This window comes from Peromyscus californicus, unplaced genomic scaffold (assembly GCF_007827085.1).
Source record: "Peromyscus californicus insignis strain IS unplaced genomic scaffold, ASM782708v3 Scaffold_5__1_contigs__length_169319896, whole genome shotgun sequence".
Classification (NCBI taxonomy): Eukaryota; Metazoa; Chordata; class Mammalia; order Rodentia; family Cricetidae; genus Peromyscus; species Peromyscus californicus.
The window spans coordinates 63,879,039-63,904,470 of NW_026294573.1; the positions used below are offsets into that span (position 1 = coordinate 63,879,039).

A 25,432-nucleotide genomic window follows, 5' to 3' on the forward strand; every position below is an offset into this window, starting at 1 on the left:
ATTGTCCCTCTGACCTCCACATGTGCACCACGGCATCCCAGTGCATGCATGTATATGGACATGCACATACACAATAGACAAATTATAAAAATAAAATCCTACATAATGAAATTTAGCATATATCTACCATTTTAATCATCAGCCTGCTCACCAGGAGACCGGAAGCTTCCTCAACTTAGGGTCTGACCATCTGACACTGCCTGACACATGGCAAGAAGTCCACAAGAGTGCATGGATACGTGAGAGAATAAATGAGTAATAACTACATCACTAACCTAATCACTGCTGTAGGAAGTGAGGTTCATGAGCTCTGTGTCAGGTACTTGCTGTGATGCAGCAAGTTATCCCGGAAAATAGCCAACTAGAAACAACATTTATTATCCTGGATTCTGAGGGTCACAATTCTGGGAGTGGGTTATCTGGGGGAGATTTGCTCTGCTGAAGTTGCAGTCAAGTCATTGGCTAGGATTATAGCCAATATACACTGGGTTTTGAGGCTTTGAGGCTCACTTACAGGGATGTAGGCAGGCTTCCTTTTTTTTTTTTTCCACACCACACAGTCCTCTCTCTGTGTGACTTCCCCAACATGGTAACTTCCACAGAGCAAGCTCCAGAAGAGAGTCGAAGCTGTGCAATCTTTTATGACTTATTCTCTCTGTCATATTGCTGTCTCCACCTTATTAGTTAGAAGTGAATCACCAAGTCTAGCCCACATCCAACAGAAGGAGGGCATTTCACAGACGCTGATTGCCAGGGAGGGCCTTCTTCCTGACTGTCTGCCACAGATGATTAGAAGGAAGGCTTTAAGGAGCAGAAGGAGCGTCATACAGTTCTTCAGTCACCCTTGAAAGAATTAAACTTCCTTTCCTCTACCTGGTGAGTAGAATCTTGTTTCTTCTTCCTTGATTCATTTTGTTGCTCGTATTGTTGGTCAGTAAAGCATTCTCGTCCAAACAATCTTTCACATCAAGCCAAGGATTTGGTTTTGTGGAAGCATAGAGGAACACAGAGAAGGAAGACAGCTTATACCAAATCTTACTTCACTAAGGTAATTTCTCTTCAATCCAGGATTGATTTGGTCCATAGAGAGTGGCGATGTAAACAGAGAAATGCGGATGTCACACATGCACCCCAAGCCCGAGCTTCGTTCACTAAAATGAACACTGTGACTCTAGGGAGTTGGGAAATAATAGCAGACACATTCGCCGGAGAGCTGATAGAGCTGGTAATTTGCTAAGCATCACACATTGTGCCGGCGGTTTTCTATGTATTATTTCGCCCACAACAGCCCCAAGGGGGAGTTCCTGCTGTTTCCCCATCTTTTTACGTAGGTATAAACTAAAGCTCTGAAATTTTCGACTGGCCTAAGAGGGCAAAACTGTGAGTGCTAGGGCAGGCATTCTGGACTCCTAACCTCCTCACACCGTTGTCACTACGCATTGGGGGACAAATGCGACAGTTGCTGCAGGTGCAACGCTCATTACTCACTAGTCTATGCAATACTTGGAAGTAGGTGTTAACACCTCCATTCTGTGGATGATTGACTGAGGTTCAAAGAAGTTACTTGACTTAGCCCACACAATTAGTGTAAAAGCAACCTGGGGTGCAGATCCCCAACTGAATCAAAAGTCCATGTCTCTTCTCCAACCTTTATGGCCTTCTAGTTTGGTGGTGTGTGAAGTGGGAACCATGAGCGGATGCGTTCACAGTGAATTATAAGCCCACCCAACCATCACTGCACATGCTGTAATAGAGTGGGAGGGAAGGAGAGAGGAAAAACTGGAGGGGTCTGAATTGTTAGTGGCTATGCCCTCAGTGGGTGTAAGCACCACCTAGGCCAAGCCTGATTTAATTACACCCATGCATATGTGTGCTTATATGTGTGTGAGAGAGAATTGGTTTGCAAGACGCATTTCTTATTTGTTTGCCCCAAAAAGAAACCAACTGTCCCTGCTGTAGCTACTCCTGTTCTTAAGGTCACTGCTGGGAGCTTACCTTTAAATATAATCTATTCTCAGGCCTTAGGCAATATAAAGTATAATTCTTTTAAAATATATTAATAGTATTATTTCTTTCACAAAGTAAAAAATTTCACTATGACATTTTCATAAATGGTAATTAAAATTCTTGAATTATTTCCTACTACCTTGTCTATAAAATATGATTAGTAAGAAGAACTATGTATGCTGGTTAATCTGATCCCAGATAACCAGGTAAGTGAACCTTGGCAAGTTACTTGACTAACTAAAAATAGATTAAGGACTCTAAGAGTGGCCTCCTTAAATCTTAATTTTTCTGTTCTCCAAGTGGGATAATCCTGTGCTCCCTGGCTGTTTAGGGGACTGAATGATAACTTTTTAATTTATTTTGAAAATTATGTGATATCTATAGGTCTGTATGGGAAGTGGGGTATGTATATGGAAGTGGGACATGTGTATGAGTGCCTGCTGAGACCAGAAGAGGGAGCGGAACCCCTAGAGCTGGAGTTATAGGTGACTGTGAGCCAGCCTGCATGGATGCTGGGAATCAAACTCTCTTAATGACTGAGCTGGCTCCCTGAACAAGATATTAAACACCTTGCATCTCAGCCTCTGGCATAGTCACTGTTCAGTAAGTGCCAATAATAAATAAACAGATAGAGAAGAAATGGATTCTTCAGTTTGGGACCTTTCAATGTCGTGGAAACATAGATTGACAGTAGATCTGCATTGGTGCATTATACATTTCTTGAATGCCTACTGCGTACCAGACACTGGGATAATCCACAATGACATGGAGTTTTTCTAAAGGTGGGATCGACATTTATCAATAGTTCTTGAAGTCGGGTGTGTGAGAAGAGCACAGTGATACATTACCCTGGCACTGTTTTCATGATTGTGGATGAGAGTGCTCATCACGTGGTAGCTCTTACACCTGAGCTCTGTCAAATGAACTTCAGTGATAATAGCCTCATTCTTTAAAGCCCTGTCTGCCTGGCATCTGATTGATTGGACCTGAGGTGCCCACTTTCCATTTTTATAGCTCGGTTCCTTCTTTCTACATGGGACTTTCAGGACGATTGATTTTCCGTGTACATTGTCATTTCCACTCTCCAATTTCCAGGTTTCCCACCCCCCTTTCTCTCCCACCTTCTTCGATCACTGGGTCCATTTCTGTGTTTTGCTGATGTCTGGCTCTGAGGTTTGTGTTTCACATGTTTCCCACACACATTTGCAATAAGAGGTGAATTAGAATAAGGCAAGATACAGTGTTGAAGTGCAAGACCATGACATACCAGGTCACTGATTTCTAATCCTTTGCCATACCTCCTTGAGTTTTGGCAAGGGATGAGGGACTTACACACCAACAATAGTGTACATTTATGGTGCATGGATTAGTAACACTACATCTCAAAGAATCCTGTACTAAATCAAGGCCACAAAAATGGCATGAAAATGATACTTTACCCCATGTTTACTGTTTTAATGTCTCAAAGCTAATTTTCAGTTTTACACCCCTGTATGCTTTACTCTGTTTTCACATTGTTGTTTTTTACTTCATCCACTTATCTTACTTCTCCATGGAATCTTAAAACAAGGTTTTTGATGTGGGAGGGTGAGAAGTAGACAGAGTGGGTATTGGGTCTTCATTAAGCAGTTAAGAGAACCAATTTGAGGCTCAGAGACAGTGTGCCGTGCCCAATATCACTTAGCAAAGAGTTGACACTGGACTCTGAGAGTTGTCCATTCCTGTGCTTGGCCAGCACATGTCTGAGACACAAACATGACTTGTGTCCAGCACACCACAATGTCTTAGGTCTGGAAGGTTGAATCACAGGCAGTTCAATGACAATGAGAAACAGTCCTCTGGACAGAATCTCCCAGGGAGTTTCACTAACATTTAGGGCCTGGACAATGTTTGTCACTAAGATCTGCCAGCATACTGTCATACCATTTCCCTTTGGTGGCCAGAAGGTGAGATTTGTGAACCTACCTTTCAATGGCTTCCAAACAACCAGCCTTGATAGTTGGGTTTAAGACAAGATATCCCTGCCAGCAATGTAAACTGCCAGATGTCCAGTGATAACAATGTTCTCAAGGACCCAGGAAGGGCTGGGGAGATGACTTGGAGGTTAAGAGTGCATTCTTGTACAGAATTGTATTAGTCTGGGTTCTCTAGAGTAACAGGACTTATAGAATGAATCTATTTATAGACCATAATCTGAAACGCAAATGTCCTCATCCCTACTGGATTCTAGAGATCTTTCTGTTGCAGGTATTGGGGGTAGTATTCTGTATCTGCTCCCTTTTCATCTTGGCACAGACACAGAAAATGTATATAGTTAAATTATGCCTCAGTATACATTAGATATGTCTTAGGCACATTGGCCTTTCTTTGTTTTGGTTTTAGAGACAGTGTCTTGTTATATAGCCCCAGCTGGCCTAGAACTGTCTATATAAACTGGGTAGCATAGGTGGATCTTGAACTTGCAATGATTCTCCTGTTTCTGCCTCTTGGGTATTGATAATTGGCTTTGTGTGTATTGCTGTGTTGTGTGAATGTGAGTGTATTAGATACACATGTGTGTGGTATGAGCATGAACACTTTTGCACAAGCCTTGGAGCCCAGAGGTCAATTTCTGGTGTCATTCCTTGGATGTTATCTATCTTGTTTCTCATTGGCCTGGAGCTTGCCCTTGCTGAGACTAGGCTGGCTGGTCCCAGGGATCCACCTTTGTCTACCTGTCCAATGCTAGAATTACACCACTACACCCAGGTTTTTCTATGGGCTCTAGGGACCCGGGTCCTCATAGCCCTTTACCAGTTGAACTTTCTCCCTGCCTGATAATTGACTCTTAAGAAACACCTGTGCAAGTGTGCCCTCCTTGTATGGAAGAAGTCATTTTGTTCTCAGTAGCTTTCCCTAGACAAAGACTTCTATCATGCTTACTAGGCTAATAATGTTCTCTTAGTCACTTTGGACTGCTGTAACAGAACACCACAAACGAAGTAAGTGGCATATAAACAACAGAAATATATTCTTTACAATTCTGAAGGACAGAAAGTCCAAGATTAAGGCACCAGAGGCACAGTGTCTAGGAGGGTCTACTTCCTGGCTTTAGCTTTTTTTTTTTATCATTGGGCCTTCATATGACAGAAAAAGCAAAGAAATTCTCCTAATGGGGTATTAATAAGGGCTATTCCTTCATAAGTTAATTACCACCAAAAATTCCACCTCCAGACACTACCACAATGCAGACTGGGTTTCCATGTAAGCACTGGGGGACACGAGCATTTGTTCTACATCATTGTGCATACTGCTTGGAAACCCAGGCTCCCTGGTGCTTTTGCCACTACAGATGTGAGCATGACACATCACAGAGAGATGCTCCCTGGAACAGAAGGGTGCTCAGCTTCTGCCTCTGGCACCTTGCTTGCACTGTCCTCTGGCCTTGTCTACTAGGAAACCAATGGTACATTTAAGATCTGGCAGCCATCAAAAGCCTGATAAAGGAGGTTCTTTCTCCCCACTGACGACTCTCTTTTCCTGCCCTCTTGATAGGCTGTGGATCACTTTGTTCTGCAGTCAGTTGTTTTTGTTTGTTTGTTTTGTTTTTTTTGTTTTTTTGTTTTTTGTTTTTTTTTTCGAGACAGTGTTTCTCTGTGTAGCTTTGGAGCCTGTCCTGGAACTCATTCTGTAGACCAGGCTGGCCTTGAACTCACAGAGATCCTCCTGCCTCTGCCTCCCAAGTGCTGGGATTAAAAGCGTATGCTACCACTGCCGGACTTTGGCAGTCAGTTCTTAACACAGTACCTTTCGAACCAGCGCTGTCTGAAGGATGCTTTGCTTTTATGTGCCACAGAGAGCAAACTAATGTATTTTTTTCTTACATTTTAAATTAAGATTGATTAATTCCACTTTGGTGGGAAATTGTGAGGAAACTTGGTGTACTGGTGGGTACATTGATTCCTTTTCTTGCTGCCATGGCAAATGCCTGATGTCACCAACTTTTAAAGGAGAAAAGGGTTATTCTGACTTACGTGGTAAAGGTGAGGAAGTCATGGCTACAAGAGCCTTAAGTGGCTAGTCACGTTGTATCCATGATCAGGAAACAGAAAGTGGACAGGAAGTGGGGCTATACTATAAACTGTCAAGACCCACTCCCAGTGACCCATTTCTTCTAGCAAGACCCTGTAGCCTAAAGGCTTCATAGCTTTGCAAAGCAGTGCCACTAGCCAGAGTCCAAATTTCAAACACAGGAGCCTTTGGCAGACAGTTCTCATTCAAATCAAACTTTCCGAAAAGGCATGAATGACAACTATTGGTAGATCGTGGCTCTAGGTTTCATATGAAACTAGTGTCATCCTGTTCTGGTGTTTTCATCTTCCCAGGGTTTGAAAGTTCCCCACTCTGGTGAATGGAAGAAATGAAGGTTTTTCTACACAAAGATATTTTTCTGCTCCAAAGAGCCTCTATACACTTCCATATCTTACTAAGGAAAGGAAATCAGAAGCCTACCTTTTCATTTGCCTCACTGTGCCGCCGTGTGCGGCCATGACTTGAACCCAGTCTCAAATAGTTGCTTTTTGTGTGAGTAAAGTGTTTTAGCTATATAAAAATATGGCCCTCCTATCAAGAGAATCTAGGGGCTAAAATTATCAGAGTCATTTACTTATTGGTGTCCTTTGTCATACTTGCATAGATTATTTTAATAACAAAAATCATACCACCTTGTTATTTTTAAAGATTTTTTTTTATTTTATGTGTACATGTGAATACTTGTATATATGCATGTGAACCACATGAAAGTTTAGTGACTGTAGTGGTTTGAAGGTAAATGGCCCCCAAAGACTCATAGAGAGGGCATTATTAGAGGTGTGGCCTTTTTGGAGTAGGTGTGGCCTTGTTGAAGGAAGTGTATCATTGTGGGTGAGCTTTGAGCTTTCAAAGCTCAAGTCAGGCCCAGTGTGTCATTCTCTCTTCCTGCTGCCTGATGACCTGGATATAGAACTCTCTGCTCCCTCTCCAGCACCGTGACAGTGGACTAAACCTCTGAACTGTAAGCCAGCCCCAGTTAAATGTTTTTCCTGTATAAGAGTTGCTGTGGTCACGTGTGGTGATATTTTGTTTGTGATCTAACAAATAAAGCTTGCCTGAAGATCAGAGTGCAGAGCTAAGCCACTAGTTAGCCATAGGGACCAGGCAGTGATGGCTCACACCTTTAATCCCAGCACTCAGGAGGCAGAGGCAGATGGATCTCTGTGAGTTCAAGGCCACCCAGGGCTACACAAGATTGAAGCAGTCTAAAAGAGAAACAGAGCCAGGCAGTGGTGGCACACACCTCTGATCCCAACACTTGGGATCTCATGCCTTTAATCCCAGCACTAGAGAGGTGGAGACAGGAAGTGATGTGGCTGGGCGGAGAGAAGCATATAAAGTGAGAGGAAACAGGAGCTCAGTCTCTTTCAGGTTGAGGAGTTGGCGAGGTAAGGGGTGGTGACTATGGCTGGCTCCTTTGTCTCTCTTATCTTTCAACATTTACCGGGGTATCTGGCTCTGGGTTTTTATTGTTAAGACCAATTAGAATTCGAGCTACAGTCATAACATTTCTTCACAAGAATAAAACACTAAGATAGTGTCTATGGAGGCCAGAAGAGAATATTGGGTCCCCTAGAATTCCAGTCTGTTCTGAGTTGTCGTGTGGATTCTGGGAACCGAACGTAGATCCTCTGAGTTCCCTCTCCAGCTCCCTTATTATCTTTTTGAGGAGGAAAAAAGAACCTGAGACCTTCTGTTCTTATTTAAGGTTTTTATTCACTGTGCAGTATTTTCTGCCAGCAAACAAAGTCCATTGTTGAGTCACTGCACCCTCCAGCCTGTATATTATCATATTATAAATGAACAATTTAGTTCTTCAAATCTAAACAATAAACACGTATCAGAATTTTATATATCAATACATCCAACCAATGCAGCAAATTCACTGTGATATGCCATTGATTGGGAGACCCATAAAGATGTTAGAGAGAATACGGTAAAGACCTAAGTGTCTTAGACTTGATAAAAGTCTCTAACTGAAAACAGGATTAAAAAGGTGTGTATTTAGAATGGTGTTAACTCAACTACTACAGAGGGCGACAGCAGACTCTTCTATTTCCTTGGTCTTGGGTTTGCTAATTTATAAAATGGTGGTCATTGACTTGTAGGATTATTAACAGAACTGTTTTCCAAACTTCTTTTAAGGAACAGGAATCACTATTCTTACAGTAATGGGTGGAGGGGGTAGACTTCCATTGCCACAACTAGCAATCGAAGACTCAAGACGTGGGCTTTAGAGAAATCTTGCCCTTGTGTCTTGCTGTGAAAGTCTGGAGCACTCTTTTCTTTTTCTCTAAAATAAGGATAGTAATTTCTAACTCAGAGGAGCATGTCAGGGATTCCACATGATTGTGGATGCAAAATATTTGGTGCCTGGTATTTACTTCTACAGAGTAAATAATCCCTGAGGTCTGCCCTCCACCTCAAAGGGGACACCAAGCAAGGTGTGTGGTGGGGGGCATCATCCTTTCCAATTCTAGTTACAGCCCTGTGAGAGCAGAGGGTTTTGTCATCTCTACCTGGCATCTAGAAAAATTCAGGACACTTAGAATATACCTAATGAATATTCATTGAATATAAATGGATTTTGCTGTAAGAGCACCCTAAAAGAGACAAAAATATGATTTTCCTCAAGATGATGACATTTCTTCCTTTCTCCAAATCTTCACTTATACCCATTATTTTAATAGTGGCTTGACAGCTTCATCAGAGATCAAGTGGCTTAAACAGATTAGAAGTTAATTTCCATAGTAACAGTAGCAAGGTGTTTACCACTTTATTTACATACATTAATGGACATAGTCCTCACAGCACCCCATGAGGGAGCTTTAACCTTCTGTTCTAAGAGCCAGAAAGCTGAGCCACAAAGAGGTTTAACTGTTTTCCCACAGTAATATCATTAAGTTATCAATTTAGATTTAAACTCAGTGTCCACCTAGAATCTACGCTCTTAACCACTATATCCATACAGATATACATTAATCTGGAAAAAAATTAAAGCCATGTATAATTAAGCAGGCCTGAGATTCTGTGCTTCTAACATGCTTTCAGATGCTGCTGCTGAACTGAGGACCCCACTGGTTGGCCAGGCATTCCACTCCGTTCCTCTCTCAAGAGGATCAAAACTGATAAGCAGTCCACAATGCAGGAGAGATCCTACTAGGCTAGTGTCCAGCTGCCTTCTTCTTCCTTTTCATCATGTACCTGGGTTGCTCTACCCCATGTGGGTGGTAAGGAACCATCCACACCACATCCCAACCCATGCTGAGGATGGAGGAGAAAGTAAGGAACTGCTACCTTCCTTTCTAGGACCTGAGCAAAGCTTGTGCATCTCCCCAGTGCTCTGCTTGCCTCGCTGCAAAGGAGGAGGGGAGACACAGGGTCTCTAACCAGACTACCTTTCAGTGTAAACAGGAAGTCCTATAACTTGAGAATCTTCTGGAAGGGAGGAATGGCAATTGGTGAGATAGCTGTGAGTCTCCACCACAGCAGATGTGAAGCCTTTGACTGGCTGGCTCAATAACCTAGTCATGCCTTTCCTCTTAGGTCACACACACTCCCCTGCCCTTCTCTCCTTCCCCTTTAGCTGACTGGCACAGGAATTCCTTTGTCTTTAAGAAAACCAAGTTTACAGCTGAGTCACTTCCTTTAATTCGATTCCTCCAAAACTCCAATCAAATGGAAAGAAAGGGGCAGTTAATCTTTGTATAGCTCCAAAATCAATAGTTTAGGATGACAAATAATAAGCACTTTAAATTTCTGAGAGTCCACCTTTACCCATATTTCCTCAGTGACCCACCAATTCTTTAATCACTACCATCTTTAAGGCAGCTCAATGAAGTTAGAAACAGTGTCCTCCCAGAGATTTATTTTGCTTAAATTCTCCTTTTTCTCTCTAACTGCAAGTGCTGATAAGCAGCTTTTGTTTTCTTATCTCTATTACGACCAGAGAGGCCCCTGGAGAAAAGATCGTGAAGGTAATTCATTCTACACAGATGTGATTTGAATCAAGTATAGGCAAAAACCGAGAGGCTCCGTTCATTTTTATTGGAACGTTTTGGCCTAAACCTAGCAACTCAGAGACATTTGGATTAGACAACTCACACAATGCTCGCATCCTTCCAGCAGTCACGGATGAGCTGGCTAGATGTAAAGAATGCAGTCAGCAACTGTGCTCACATAATGCATCCAGTCACTCGTGCAAGTTCAAAGAAAGGGCTTAGGAAGTCGCCATCTTACTTTTAGAACTTGCGTATTATTTTTTATAAAGAAAGTTATCTTCACAGTTAGAAACTATATTTGATGAGATTGCGAGTGTTCAAAGTGTTATGGCTACAGACAGGAAATATATTTGAGATGATGGCTGTTTCTTTACCCCTTTTTAAATTAAGCCCAAAAATTAAAAAAAAAAAATTCAAGAAAGAAAACCATCCAAAGAAGAACAACAAAGGGACACAAGACAGAATGACACAGGAATGATCCTTGCTTGTAGCCCGCCACCAAAGCCTATAAACTTTTGTTTCTGATGTGGGTCCGTCTGCAAATGTCCCCAACAAAGTTTATTGGAATACATTGTACAAACCCTTCTTCGAATTTGTTTTTCTTTGTTTCCTCTTTGGCAGCTAAAGCACAGGCTCACTTTTGGAAGGACCTGAGTTATTTCTAATAACCTTGGTTTTCAAAAGATGGCACCCATCTGTATCTTGACAGTGGTTTAGCTATTGGACGAGCCTTGGCAGACAGCGAGGTGAATGCCTTTGGTTTAGCTTTCTCAGTCATCAGTGAGCATCTCTGCAGGCTCAGTTGGTCTGACTGATTGATTGGAAAGACAGCCAAAATGAACAGCTCCACCATCTCACAGCCTGATTTCCCCACCACGTACTGACCCAGCCCAAGTTTCATATGTTACAATATTTGCAAAGCTGTCACTGTCATCCAACACTTACTGGGAACTCACTAGTGACAGAGGTTTTCTGAGAACCCATTACATTTTGAAACCAGATATCCCTGGTCTGTTTTATATTTTGAAAATTCTTTTATATATGGGGAGGGAAGTCATTTATTAGATATCTACACATTCACACTAGCAACATAGCAGTAAGAACAATGAAAAGACAGCTTTTCCTCAGAATTCCCTTTGATGTGATTAACTGGGCAGAAACTTGGAATGAAAGCAGAGAGAGAGAGACAGACAGACAGACAGACAGACAGACAGACAGACAGAGAGAGAGAGAGAGAGAGAGAGAGAGAGAGAGAGAGAGAGCTGGAGCAATCGTGTGTGTGTGTGTGTGTGTGTGTGTGTGTGTGTGTGTGTGTGTGTGTATGCATGCAATTCGTGTGTTGTTTTTTGCTTTTTGGCTTTTAATTATTATTTTTTAACTCTCAGAATGTGAGGAGTCCAAACCCCCATGGCCTTTCTCATCCAGAAAAAGGAGGTGCTGGCATCTGCTGGTAAAGGTAAGCAATGTTTATATGTGAACACATGCCTTCTCATTAACTCGGGAGATGACCTGACCTGTCTGGAAACTGTCTGCATTTGAGACCTCTTGGCTGATTTATGGTTAAAGCAAAACGGGTCATTTGAAATTGTGGAGCCAGGGGTTTGCTTTCATTCATCTTGAAAGCCTTCTGCTGAATTCAGAACAGATCAGAGAACTCGCTCCTCGTGCTGAGTAAACTTCTGATGGTAGTAATTGAACTCTTCAGATGGGACACTATGGGAATTCGGGAAACTCAAGGTCCATTCAGTTACTGAGCACACTTGGTTGAAATTATGATACCCTGGTCACCCGTGGCTAAATGAAGAGCAGAGGTTTAATGAGTTTACCAGGTTAAAATGAGCCAGTGTTAGGCAGGAATCAGGCTCATTAATTAGAGCTTCGCTTAAACCACTGAGCAGTTCTCCTTAACAACAAAACTGGGCTTGGGGGAGCGTGGTTAGAAATGGGGGTAAGTGTCTTTGTTCTCAGCCGATCATGAACCACTAAATGGAGGTTGACAGTGGGAATAAGATAGTGAGCAATTTTAACTAGTTTACTACTGACCACAAAATATTGTAGATGTCCCAAATCCTGGCTGCTTTATTTTGAAACTGGTCAGTACCCAAGGGTGAAATTTCCAGACCGTAGATGACTCCTATAACCTTGTACTATTTCCAAAACCACAGCTGGTGTGGAATAGGAACGTGGCAGCCTCTTTCAGGAAAGATGGTCTTATCTTGGTGCTTCAGTCCCTGGTGGGTGAGTAGATTAAAACCAGTCTATTCTTACAGTGATTTGGGGCAGGGGCCTTCCATTGCCACAATAGCAATCAAAGACTCAAGATATAGGCTTTAGAGAAATCCTGCCCTTGTGTCTTGCGGTGAAAGTCTGGAGCATTCGTTTCTTTTTCTCTAAAATAAGGATAATGATTTTTAACTCAGAGGAGCATGTCAGGGATTCCACATGATGGTGGATGCAAAATATTTGGTGCCTGGTATTTACTTCTGTGGAGTAAGTAATCTCTGAAGTCTGCCCTCAACTTTAAAGGGGACACCACGCAAGGGGGGGCCACCATCCTTTCCAGTTCTAGTTACAGCTGTGTGTATCAGTGAATACAGGAAAGAGAATAAAAGTAGTATAGCTGCAGAATGCTTTGTGGACGTTTAGTCTGGTGGACAGATGCAGGCACCGAGTAATTCTTACATGAGGAGAGTCCATTCTTCCAGAGTGAGCCGCTTTCCTGTATCTTGCTCCCATCTCTCTCCACTTCTTTCCCTCCACTTGTTTTTGTACCAGAAAACCTCAGATCTTATAAGACAAAGGCATCCTACTTCTGAGTAATAGAAATTGCTAATGGCATTGCAACCCGATGTCTTTTATGGCTGTTTGTGACAACTCAATGCCATGTTCAACATGCTACTGTTTTGATTTAGGCATCTTGATTTTTTTTATTCAAACAGGAACAGCTGAGCTAGATGTAGATGTGTAGAATTTGGCTGATCAGGCACATTCTGTATACACAAAAGGAATGTATGTGAGGAAAAGCCAGTTCATTCCCGTTAGATGGAGATTACTGAGAGGATGTGGAAGGGTAGATCAAATGAAATGAGACAGCCTGTGGGAGCCCATTTTCCCGTTCCTTGTAGCTTTACCCAGCAAGTCTACATAGAGAGGATGATGGGACCATGGGCCTGAGTACAGATGTCTGAGATGGTCTGCACTTAGCTCTGCTGGGGAAGGTCTTTTGCTCCACCCCTTGGCGTTTGTATAAATATCCTAGGACAGAGACTGTCGGGGCCCGTTGGAATAGGTTCCAGGCCCTCTCGAGGCTATCCTGTATTTTCTATCTTTATCTCCCCCCTCTATATTCTTTCTATCTAATATTTCCTGCTGCTCCTACTCAAGAGCACTCTGGGGGAAATGTCGGGTTGGGGGGTAGCCTCCCCCCAATAAACTTTCCTTTCAAATGGAAACCTGTATCTTTAAGCCGAGTACTTCAAATACACTTTCCTCTGAAACTATAGTACATGTTTCATCAGCCTTGTGCATGCTCCTATTAGGAGGAGAGGCGTAAGGGAATGAAGCATCTAGTTTTGGATTCACATGTGACTTCTTGGCTGCCTGCATGTATACAGAGTCATCTTCTACTTAATTTCGAGAAGAGACAAGAAGGTCCTCTCAACCTTTTGATCTGATTCTTGCTAGCAACTAACTGTGTTTGGGATAGTTTGGGGCTCAAAAGTACTGTATATTCTGTGAAACAGAAAAAAAGAGAGAGAGAGAGAGATTGCTAGAACCACAGTGAAGAAAGAGAGTCAATGAAAAGGGACCTGAGCAATGTAATGAAAATAAATAGTTCTCTCTACAAGGCTCCTCCTGGGAGCAGGTTATGAAAGAGAGCTAGAATCGCAGACTCTGGAATAAAATTATCCGGGGTAGAAAGTAATTAGGGGTGAGTACATGAAAGCCCGGGTTTAATTGTTCTTTTTAATGTAGTGAAAGAAGACATTCATCATACAACTTTAAGTGAGTGTCCCATTAATGGAGTGTTCCCCCCAATGGAATACTATAAATTAATATTTTTATATACCCTGTAATTATTTTGTGAGTAGCACACTGTACTTGGGGGTGTGTGTTAAAAGCATCAGTCAGGTAAATGTCATCCTTTAAGATACCCCGTAACAGTTAAGTCTCTATTTGTGCATCTCGTTATTTTCCAGTGTCCCAAGATCTTGCAGATGGCTGATGGCTGCTTCAGCTTCTGGGAGGATCTAGTTCTCATTCTGATTCTAATTTACTTCCTGATATTGATTTTTCAGATTTCTCTAGGAAGCACACTTGGGGTCATTCTTTGGTTCTGCCCAGGAACCAAGATAGTTCATTTTATTTCCAATCTCAAGTTTCCCTAGACCTATCAGTTCCTAAGACTGGAACATGAAAACCCAGGGCTTCTCTGCCACGCTTCAGAGGCAAAATCCACTGCACTTTCTCTCACATGTGCGTCTTCTTGAAAGTATGAAGGAGCTTTGTGAGGCAGATGACATTGTCCTGGTACAGTTCCATACGGACGTAATGGTGGCCTTAGGACACTTTTGAAAAGCTGATTCTAAATGTCTCACTTCTAAATACTCAAATGACAAGATAATTGTGTTAGCTAGGTTAAATTAAAAACGCAGCATGCTATTTAACCATGTTAATCTGCTTCCCTTCAAGAAATTCCTATATCCTTTTGGAGCTGATACAAATGTACCCATGCCCTGTATTGTGACTCAAAATACAGTTTCTTTTTTAATCCATACAAGGGAAACCATGGCCTCCAGGATCCTAAATCAGCCACTAACTCCCCAAGTGACCTTGGACAAGTCACTTAGCCTGCTTGCATGTCAGTTTTCTTGTCTCTAAAATGGCAATGGTCCTAGAACCTATGACTCTGAGACTGATGGAGACATAGGTGGCCTGCCCTTCATAGGACCCAGCCACTTCCAAAGGCACGGCCATTGCTTCCTACCCTTCCTCTCCCAGTGCCGCATGCTGTCTGAGATTAGTCACTGAGATGTGTGCTCTCACTGAGTTTCAGATTCTCAGAGGTTGAGACAATGAGACACAACATGCACAAGCCTTGGAAAACCACTGAAGGATATGTGAAGGCTTGTAAAACCCCATCCAGTGTGAGTAGACAAACAGTAAATAAAACACAGGGTAAGACTTTTTAAGCCCCTGAAGTAATTATTCTTTGTTTCAAATCCCAATATTTTCACATTTCATCTTTTGAAGGAAATCCTTATTGTTTGCAAAAAATATGCACATACGCACACAGCCTCAAATGAACTATTACCCGTGGGATTAAACTTCCTACCACCGATTCCTTATTAGTGATTTCTTGTGTTTATCAGTCATGTTATGTATTTGCAGTGAATGCAACACTATGCGTGTTGTATGATAGTAATTCCAGTCAAATGTGTTTATAAGAAATAACACCATCCCTTACTTCCATAGCATAATCTTGTTTTTCCTCACATACATGTGCATGAATGTACAAATATAGGCACCCACCCTCCTCCATCTTCCATAAAAACTGAGAAATAAATCCAGAGGTTTCCAAAATCAGGTGTTTCAGGGGGGATTGGAGGAGTGTGAATAAGTGATGTTTTATACTAACATGATGCCTAGAGCATGTTAAAATCTCGGATAAGATGGAAGTGTCCTGGAGCTGTGCCATCAAACCAGGAGTCAGTCTGCTCGTTAATACGGAAGACACTGATGAACTAGCCAATCAAAGAAGGAAGCTTCAAGTTGCAGTCTCAAGGGATGAGCTGACCTCTAGGATTTATTTTCAGATCTTTTTTTATTAGTCTTTGTCGCTAAGTAAAACTTGGGTGGGCAGAATTCTCCCCATTCCAGGGAGCCTGTGTAGACTGTGGTAGGATTTTATGGAACTGATACTTCTTTTTAGAGAGCCGTTTCTGCCCAGTGTCTTTCCTCCTTGAAGCCCATGCTCACCAGTTTCGAAATCCTCCTCCCCCACCTTTGAAAATTTATGGTGTCTTTCCACCAGGCTTGGCTTAAAGCCATTGACCTCTGTGGCCTGCGTTATTGACCAGAACACAGCATCTTCTGCCCACATAATATATGTCTCTTTATCTCCCTGAAAGGAAAGGAAATGACTCTTGAAATGGCCAGGAACACAATAAAAATGAGAGGTTTTCCCATTTTTTTGTCAGTGACACTTGCTTTAGAAACAGCCATAGTGGGATTAGCATAAACATTGAGTTGTGTTTGGAATGGAACCCTTGAGGGGAACCCTTGTGAGCAGGCTCTGAAGACTGGAAGAGCCAGACTAGATAAATTCATGTTTTCTCAACTTTTCACCTTCATGTGAGTGAAATCAGTAGCTTTTCACCAGCAATTCCTTGGAACTAAATCTCTAGACCCCTGACTAGGTAAGCCCATAGAGACAGTCATGAAAACACAGTAGGATTACCACATCATAGGCACCGGGGTATGCACTGAGGTGAATATCAGATGAGTTAGAGCTGAGAGAGGGTAAGTGCTCATCTGATAACCAACATGAGCACCTAGCTTATCTAAGGCCTCAAGTCCTGTTAAAAGATGGAGTCAACCACTAGGTTAATGCGGGAAGTAGAGTCAGAACTAAAGACTTTGTCCTGAGGAGTACTTCTCAACTATTAATCCTAAGGAAAACTCTAGCCATGCTTGCCTGTAACAATCAGTAACAACCCTTTGCATTCCCCTTTGCATTCAGGTATTAGTCTCAAAAGCCCCACTAGAGAGCTCCCAGAGGTTGCGTGGTACCACATTCAGTCAGGAACTTGGAATAGCCCCAGAGAAAAATCCTAAAAAACAGCAGTTCAGAAAGCAGAACGTAGAGCTTTACAGCCATGGATGAGCCTCTCATCCTCTATGCCTTCACTTTCCCGTGGGCACAGTAGGAGCGGCAGCCCCTGTCAACCAGGATCTTGAGACGTGAGATAGCTGGCATAGGGAAATAGCCCATCTGCGAAGCACTATTGCAATAGCCTGGGCTTCACAAAAGGCGTGCGCCACTGTAAAACACTCTACAGGGCTTAGAGCACTTTAGCAGAACATGCCAATACTTTGTGGAGAAGGGCTTTGGCAGAAGTTCTGAATATTTTAGCAGAGCTGTAACTCATTAAGAGCTGGCCACCCTTGGTCTCCCTAGAGTTTAGTTCTTAGTAGAGAGGGCCCTGCACCTAGGTGGTGCCATTACACCTCACAGGACTCAGACTTATGAACTGGAATCTAGGCAGGTTTCTAGAAGGCATATTATCACCTTTGTTTACCCATAGTCCACCACAGAGAGGAATGTCCAGTTCTGATGAGTCATGCCCCCTCATCAAGGAAGCTTCTCTTTGCAATAATTGGAGACCATTACAGAAAACCCTAACTGATCAAAATCAGTCCTAAGCGACACATCTACAAAGCAGCTTCTGCACTGAAGGCTCAGGGATCATTGTGGAAGGTGGGATGGAAGGACTGTGAGACCCAGAGGAACAGGAAGTTTGCTGAGAGACTACCTCCTAGAAATGTCGGAGAAGCTACACACACGAAGGCTGTCTAAACACGGCGGTCTAAACATGGCCTGAACAAGAACAACACCATGTCACCAATAAACATGCTAATATGGAAGGGGAAAATCTCTTGGGGCCTCAACCCTTGGCAAAAAACTATAGATAACTGAGAAATGCTGAGAGTGAGAGAAACAATCTTCCGCAGGGAAAAACCCACTAGTTGGTTGTCCAGTTCCAAATGTTCAGCCTTGAAAACATATACATGCAAGTAACATTATGTGGACTGAGCAGGTTGTAATTATGCATTTAGGAATATATATATTCATATACATGCATATATATATATATATATATATATATATATATATGTAACAGCAATTAAAGAAAGAGAGGCCATGAATTTGAAAGAGAGCAAGGTACAAGGGAGAGGCTGGATGGAGGAAATGGCAGGGGGAAATGATCTCATTGTGTTATAATCTCAAAAACAATTATAATAAAAATAGTAATGGAACCAGAACAGAAGATTCCCATGAAGTTTTCCATTTCTACCACCAGTTATTCATTGCTTATCTGTAAGATTTATTTATTTATTTAGGAGACAAGCTTTAGCAAATGCCAAGGGTTCAAGTAAATATAGAGCAAGACTTTCAGTGAAAAACTAATTCTCCTTTTTCATTGTAAACTTGGAAAGCCCAGACATTAGAGAAGTCTGTAAACAGAGCATCTCAGTCCAGCTGGTAGCCCAGCAAGGATGCAGGGACGGTTTAAAAACCACCGCGCCTTGGGCTAATAACCAAGAAGGCCACCATCCCTGGCCATCTCAGTGTTGGAACAAGGGAGAGAAGCAGAAAGCTGCAGGTCAGCTGACTTAGTGTCTTTGAAGAAATGTGAAAGAGAACGAGACCATTTCAGGGTGTGTAGACAACTACTTAGTTTGTTTTAATAAACCACACCTCAGTCGCCACGAAATTTCTCTCCAAACCCCGAAGTCTGTGTCTGAGTTTCTGGGTGTGAACAAGAATTTGAAAACCTGTCCCAGTCAATCAACTAGAACACAAAACATGGCTGCCCCTTCCGAAATCTCTGGGTTTCCTCAGATTTTTCCTTAAGGGCACAGCATATTAAAGAGCCTAGCAATTCGCCTTTTAAAACAGAGTTTCTGTTATGTTTTGGACACTGAACACTTCAGCCTGGTCCACAAAGGGAGTTCTAGGACAGTCAGAGCTGTTACACAAGGAAACCCTGTCTCGAAAACCAACAACAGCAACAATTGAACACTTGGCCAGATGTAGTGCTGCACACCTTTAATTACTACCAAACAAAATCTTCTTTTCCCAATAAATTAATCTAAAACCCGTCTCTAGATCAAACGGGAGCCGAAGTCTTATAGAATTATTTATCTAATTTGTGCTTGTGTGTGACACTAGCAATCTGGGTTGATAATTTTTCTAGTGGGAATGAAAACTGCTATTTAACACATTTCAAAGATATTACTGAGGTTGTAATCACACTGTATCATCTTTAAAACTTCCAGGAGAAATTACACTCTGAATTCAATAGTAAAGAGCGGCCAAAGTTCTCCCACAGAGTTGATGTATGTCCACCTTGAGAATCTTGTGAATGGACTGACCAGACTCCTGTTTAACTGCTCTTGCACAGCTCAAAGCCAAGTATGTAGCCCAACTGCAACCGATGTGTGAGCCTATGTGAGGTGTGTGAGCCTATGTGAGGTGTGTGAGTCCCTGTGAGGTGTGAGAGTCCATGTGAGGTGTGTGAGTCCCTGTGAGGTGTGTGAGCCTATGTGAGATGTGTGAGTCTATGTGAGCTGTGTGAGTCCCTGTGAGGTGTGTGAGTCCCTGTGAGGTGTGTGAGTCCATGTGAGGTGTGTGAGTCCCTGTGAGGTGTGTGAGCCTATGTGAGCTGTGTGAGTCCGTGCGAGCTGTGTGAGCTGATGTGAACTGTGTGATTCCGTATGAAGTGTTTCTAAGCCTAACTCCTAATATTTTGCCTCTTGCTTAAGAAAAACAAATTCCACTACAGCCATATGTATGCATGGGAACAAATCACTAAGGACAGGTGAAGGGCCTAGGGACAGGGGCCTCTTAGCCCTTGCTTTCTTCCTCCACCCTCACAGAGATTCAGCCTCTTTTATCTGTTTGTTTTGGGTTCTTGTAGCAGTTCCCTACATAAATCTAGATAAGAGGCTTAACCTCCTTTCCCCATCTTTCAATCTCAGATAACATGTCTAGACACCTTAATATGGGAAAGGGAAGATTTAGCACCCTTATTCAAGCTTCTTCCTCCACCGAGTATTTTATATTTATTATTTGTAGTTCTATGATTCCCACCTTTGAAACTTTAAATAATATATTAGCCTTCTCATTAGCAGTTCCAACTCCCTGATCTTTAATCATTTCCACAATCATATGCTGTTGCTTTTTAAAAAAATGAAAACAGTAGCACAAATGCCAGAAAGTTGGCGAGGGTGGATACAAAGCTAAGCAGTCCAAACATAAGGGATGGCTGGGTGGACTTCAGACATCATGGGAAAGCCTTCGGGTTTCTTACATGTTTGTCTCGTTTATAGTTAAACTCCACGTGTGAGCGAGCTAAGAAGGCCGTTTGCAGTGAGTCGCAGCATCCAGCCATACCCAGGCGAATTCCCTTGCAGGACATCTTGTGCTTGCTTGAAACCTTAAGTTTGAGTTTGTCTTACCTAAAATTAGAAACAAGGAAGTCTCAAAGAGTGCTTATAAAAACTGTGACAAAGAACATCAGGAGCAGGGAGCAGGCGTGGACCCATTCAGTATCAGCCATGCATCACACTGAGCAGATGTGGACTCTACAGGATCCAGCACCAGCCACGCACCACCCTGAGCTAGGTCCCAGAGCTCAAGCCCAAGACTGAAAAACCATACAGAATTAACTCTGCACCCAGAGGTGCTGTGGGATGTTCTGTATGGCAAATGTGTTGCTCTGAATGGTCAATAAATAAAACACTGATTGGCCAGTGGCTAGGCAGGAAGTATAGGCGGGACAAGGAGGAGAATAAAGCTGGGAAGTGGAAGGCTGAGTCAGAGACACTGCCAGCCGCCATGATGACAAACAGCATGTGAAGATGCCGGTAAGCCACGAGCCACGTGGCAAGGTATAGATTTATAGAAATGGATTAATTTAAGCTGTAAGAATAGTTAGCAAGAAGCCTGGTACGGCCATACAGTTTGTAACCAATATAAGTCTCTGTGTTTCCTTGGTTGGGTCTGAGCGGCTGTGGGACTGGCAGGTGAGAGAGATTTGTCCTGACTGTGGGCCAGGCAGGAAAACCCTAGTTACACAGAGGCAAACGAATAACTGGAGTAGTGACTGGGTGATGGGGTCAGATGGCAGGGTGCTTTTGATTTTCTAGTTTTCAAGAATGAATGAACTTGGGCAGGTTGGTTGGCTCAGGGAGTAAGCATGAGGGTCAGAGTTGGCATCCACAGCAGCCACCATCTCAATACAGTGAAGCCCTGGTATAAGCTGGCCAGACTAGCCAAACCTGCAAGCTCTGGGTTCAAGTGAGAGACCCTGCCTCAATATATAAATAAGGTGAACTCAATCCAGGAAGATACCAGAAGCCTATTCTTGGTCTTCACTCACACACCACTCACACACTCATACACTCACACATACCACTCACACACCACTCACACACTCATATACTCATACACTCACACACACACACACCACACTCACACACTCATACACTCACATACCACTCACACACACACACACCACACTCACACACTCATACACACACACACACACTCATACACTCACACACACACCCCACTCACACACTCATACACACACACCCCACTCACACACTCATATACTCTCACACACACACCACTCACACACTCATACACTCACACACACGCACCACTCACACTCATACACTCACACACCACACACACACACACATACCACTCACACAGCACACACACACACTACACTCACACACTCATACACTCACACACACATATACACACTCATACACACCGCTCACACATTCATACACTCACACACACATGCACACTTAAAGAAAAAGAGAAAAACATAGGATGAACCTATAGTTTGCATTTATGACCTAGTGTCTCTCAACGTTGCTGCTCCTCAGGGCTACGTTTGTGGTTGGTAGTTGGTTCTGGTATTGTTTCTCTCTCTCTCTCTCTCTCTCTCTCTCTCTCTCTCTCTCTCTCTCTCTCTCTCTCTCTCTCTCTCTCTCTCTCTCTCTCTCTCCCTCCCCCTCTGACTTTAGTTCCTTTAGATGCCCTGGAGTATCCTATCCTGCCAAGAACTTGGTGCTTAGCAGAAGCTCTTGTTCTTGCCTGCATAATAATCTCATCCCACGGTGTTCTCAAAAGCACCCTTGTGCTGAGCCTCCACCCCATGATTTCCAATCGTTGTGGCAGCTGCTTGTGCACGGCACCCCAAGCGACAAAAATGCAGGTAGGATTTGGTCCAAGTATTCCCACCTCCCTTAGCCCAGTTTCATCCCCATTACTAAAGGGGAACCAGCCGGGCGGTGGTGGCGCACGCCTTTAATCCCAGCGCTCGGGAGGCAGAGAGCAAAGCTACGCAGAGAAACCCTGTCTCGAAAAACCAAAATAAATAAATAAATAAATAAATAAATAAATAAATAAATAAATAAATAAAGGGGGAACCAAAGCAATAAGTTGTTGTTATTAATGCTATTATTGTATTAATGACCTTTAAAAAACCCACCTTTTCTTTATCACCAAAGGCAGTAGGAACCACAAATCTCAACCTCTTTTGACCCTGACAGTTCCTCTCCTGTTCCCCACACTTCCTTTAAGAACCCTCTTTCACCATCAACCATGCCCACGGGCGGGCATCCCAGGGCAGCTGTGAATGCCTGTGGCCCAGCAAAAAGTCGTAAACTGGTTTAAAGGACCGCTTTTGTTTTTCCTAACTCCTTCCTGAGGTTCTGCAGTGTGAGGCCTGCTAACCTTTAGCAGAGTCCCTGTGCCACAGTCAGAAGGTTGGGGGAGCCTGGAAGGCCTGCACTCCCGCCCGGGTTAATCAGCCATCCCCAGGGCCCTCTTGGAGCCAAAAGGAAAGTTCCGCGCGTCTTTAAAGCGCTCCTGGAAGTCCAGGGTAACATTTCCTCTCAAAAGCTCTTCTCCACGGGTCCTCTGAGGGCTACACTTGAGTGAAACCCCCAAAGGAAATTACCACTTAAATTAGGCAGGATGTGCAGGCTGCTGGCCTGGCCTGCTCCTCCAGGCACGCTGCGGGAGCCTGGGGCTGGCTGAGCAGAGAGCCTCCGGGCTGTGCTGGACGTGGGCTGCCAGAGCCCCAGCTGGGGAAGAGCTGAGCTGGGGAAAACGTGGGCTGAGATGGAACTCTCTGCTCTTTCCTACCAAGACCTTCACTGAGCAGAAGGGAGTGATACTAGGGTGGGGTGTTAAGGCCCAGACATGACACTTTATACCTACCCTTACAACCCTGGGAGGTGCCCCAGCCTCGCTGGCAGCCAGGCGGAGGGCTTTCTAAAAGCAAGACACTGCCCTGTCTTCTTTTCCTTTAAACGTCTGTTTGGTTGGATTTTTTTTTCTAATGTGAGTATAATTTAAGTATCATAAAATTCATCTCTTTAAAGTGTACAACTCAGCAGCTCTTAGTACAGCCATAGGCTCAAGTGGCCATCACAACCAAGTCTAGAACATTCTCAGCACCACCAGCCTACTACCCAGGCTGCGCCCCCCCAACCACCACTTTTTGCTCCCTCTTGCTTTCTGCTTAGCAGCAGAAGGCCCCTATTCCTCCCTGCCCCCAAACTCCCGGCTACTCTTCTACTGTCTGCCTCCATGGGTCTGCCTGTTGGGAACCTTTAGCTTTTTGTGCCCAGGTCTTTTGTGCAGCATCATATCCCCAAGGTTCATCCAGCTTGTAGCAGGAGGTCCTCGGTTCCTTTTCGTTTGGAGATATTGCACTGTACTGAAAAATGCTGCTGTAAAGATTGACATATACCTTAAGCTGCTATGTGTTTCTTTGAGCATATAACTAGGAGTGCCGTTGCCTGGTCCTGTGACAACATGCTGTGGAGTCTTCAGAGAGGATCTGGTTTTGCCAACCGCAGAAACCAGTCCAACCCCTGGTACTTGCACCAACAACTAGATGATTAAATCAGATGAATGGGTGGATGGATGGGTGGATGGGTAGATGGATGGGTGGGTGGAAGGGTGTGCTTATGACCTTTTGCATGTGGAAGTACTATATTTCCATTATAAATGGGATATACTATTATTTTTAAGTAATTGTAATTTTCTAATCTGAGGTCTGTGGAAAGGTTATTAGATGGCTGTAATTTCAAAAATTGTATATAGAGAGAGTAGTTTCAAATAGCCAAACAAATCTTCATCAAAAGGAACAAAACAAGAGATACTAAACTATCTGGCTTCAAAAGGCAGCACAGGGCTGAAGAGATGGCTCAGCGGGAAGGCACATGCTGCCAAGTCTAAGAGCCTGAGTCCAATCCCTGAACCATGACTTAAGGATGGGACCCGCTCCTACACATTGTCCTCTGACCTCCACATGCGTCCCGGCACCCATGTGCTTCCCCACAAAACAAATTAAAATGTAATAAACAGTGGTGTGTGTGTGTAAGCATATCTCTGTGTATATATATTACAAAGGTATGGTGATACAAGCCATACAGCAGATCTGAGGGCATGGCTGCTCAGGCATGAGGACCTGAGTTCAGATCCCCTGGACTTAGGTTGAGGAAAAAACAAAAAGCCTGGACATGGTTATGAACATCTATAACTCTAGTGCCAAGGGGCAGAGATAAGCATATCCCTGGAGCTCACCGGCCAGCCTAGCCAAAAAGGCAACCTCCAGACTCACTGAGAGGTCCAGTCTCAAATAACAAGAAACAGAGCAACTGAAGAGGATGTCCCAGTGTGAACTTCTGGCCTCCATGTACACACATGCACACACATGAGCGTGTATGCACTCATACATTAGCCCACACTCATCCAAAAACAACATGGGATTGAAATAAAAAGCTTCACACAGAACACACACACAGAGTCCAATGATTGGAAGAAAACCCAGACATCTGCAGCCAACTGATTTTTGACAAGTGTGCTAAGAACACGAGCTAGAGAAAGGACCATCTTTTTAGAAAAGAATGCAGAGAAAGTCAGATACCTATGTGCAAGAGATTTAGTTCCTCTAGGGTGGAGGGCCCCTCTTGGAACCCAGCTCTGGCGTCTATCATTCCTTGGTGAGCATAAATCCCATTAACTTTATTAGCGCCATCTGCCACCGGGGGATCATAGACCCCATCCCTCGCAGGAAAATAAAGAAGTTACTAACAATATTTAAAACACAGCTGTCATTAGACCCCTCTTCTAAGTGTGTCCTGTACCTAACTGTGACTTCAGCAGGAGAAGACTGGGTTTCACACCCTCTCTCCCATACTCTGGCTCTTACAGGATCTCTTCTCCTTCTTTGTTCATAGTCACGCCTACCCTACAGAAGCACGTCAAAGATTAAACATAATTAATATAAAGTGTTCAACTAACTCCGATGGCCACCATGATTATAAACCCAGTGGTCACCTAAGAAGAACATGGAATGCACTGAGTTAGATGGCAGATATGGAGAGGGACGGACTTCCTCAGCAAAAGACCCTCAGAGGGATCAAATTACTTCGTCCAGCTGTCTCAGCTCTGACCAGGATGGATCAGGACAGACAACCCAGGTCTGTCTGGCTCCAAAGCCCATGCTTTAGCCCTGTACCCTAGTCAGAAA

The 25,432-nt window shown here is 43.4% G+C and overlaps 1 long non-coding RNA gene across 3 annotated transcripts; it reads left to right on the top strand.

Annotated features, from left to right (window-relative positions):
- Positions 1-671: 671 nt before the first annotated feature.
- On the top strand, positions 672-24,336 carry LOC128097636 (uncharacterized). Of its 3 annotated transcripts, none has more exons than XR_008213926.1 (5): positions 672-876; positions 9,130-9,360; positions 11,465-11,535; positions 12,245-12,317; positions 19,143-24,336. It is a non-coding gene; the product is annotated as an uncharacterized LOC128097636 (long non-coding RNA). The 3 variants fall into 3 exon arrangements; XR_008213925.1 differs by lacking the exon at positions 9,130-9,360 and having other exon boundaries at positions 684-876; positions 19,143-19,278; positions 20,196-24,336; XR_008213924.1 differs by lacking the exon at positions 9,130-9,360 and having other exon boundaries at positions 677-876.
- Positions 24,337-25,432: the final 1,096 nt, after the last annotated feature.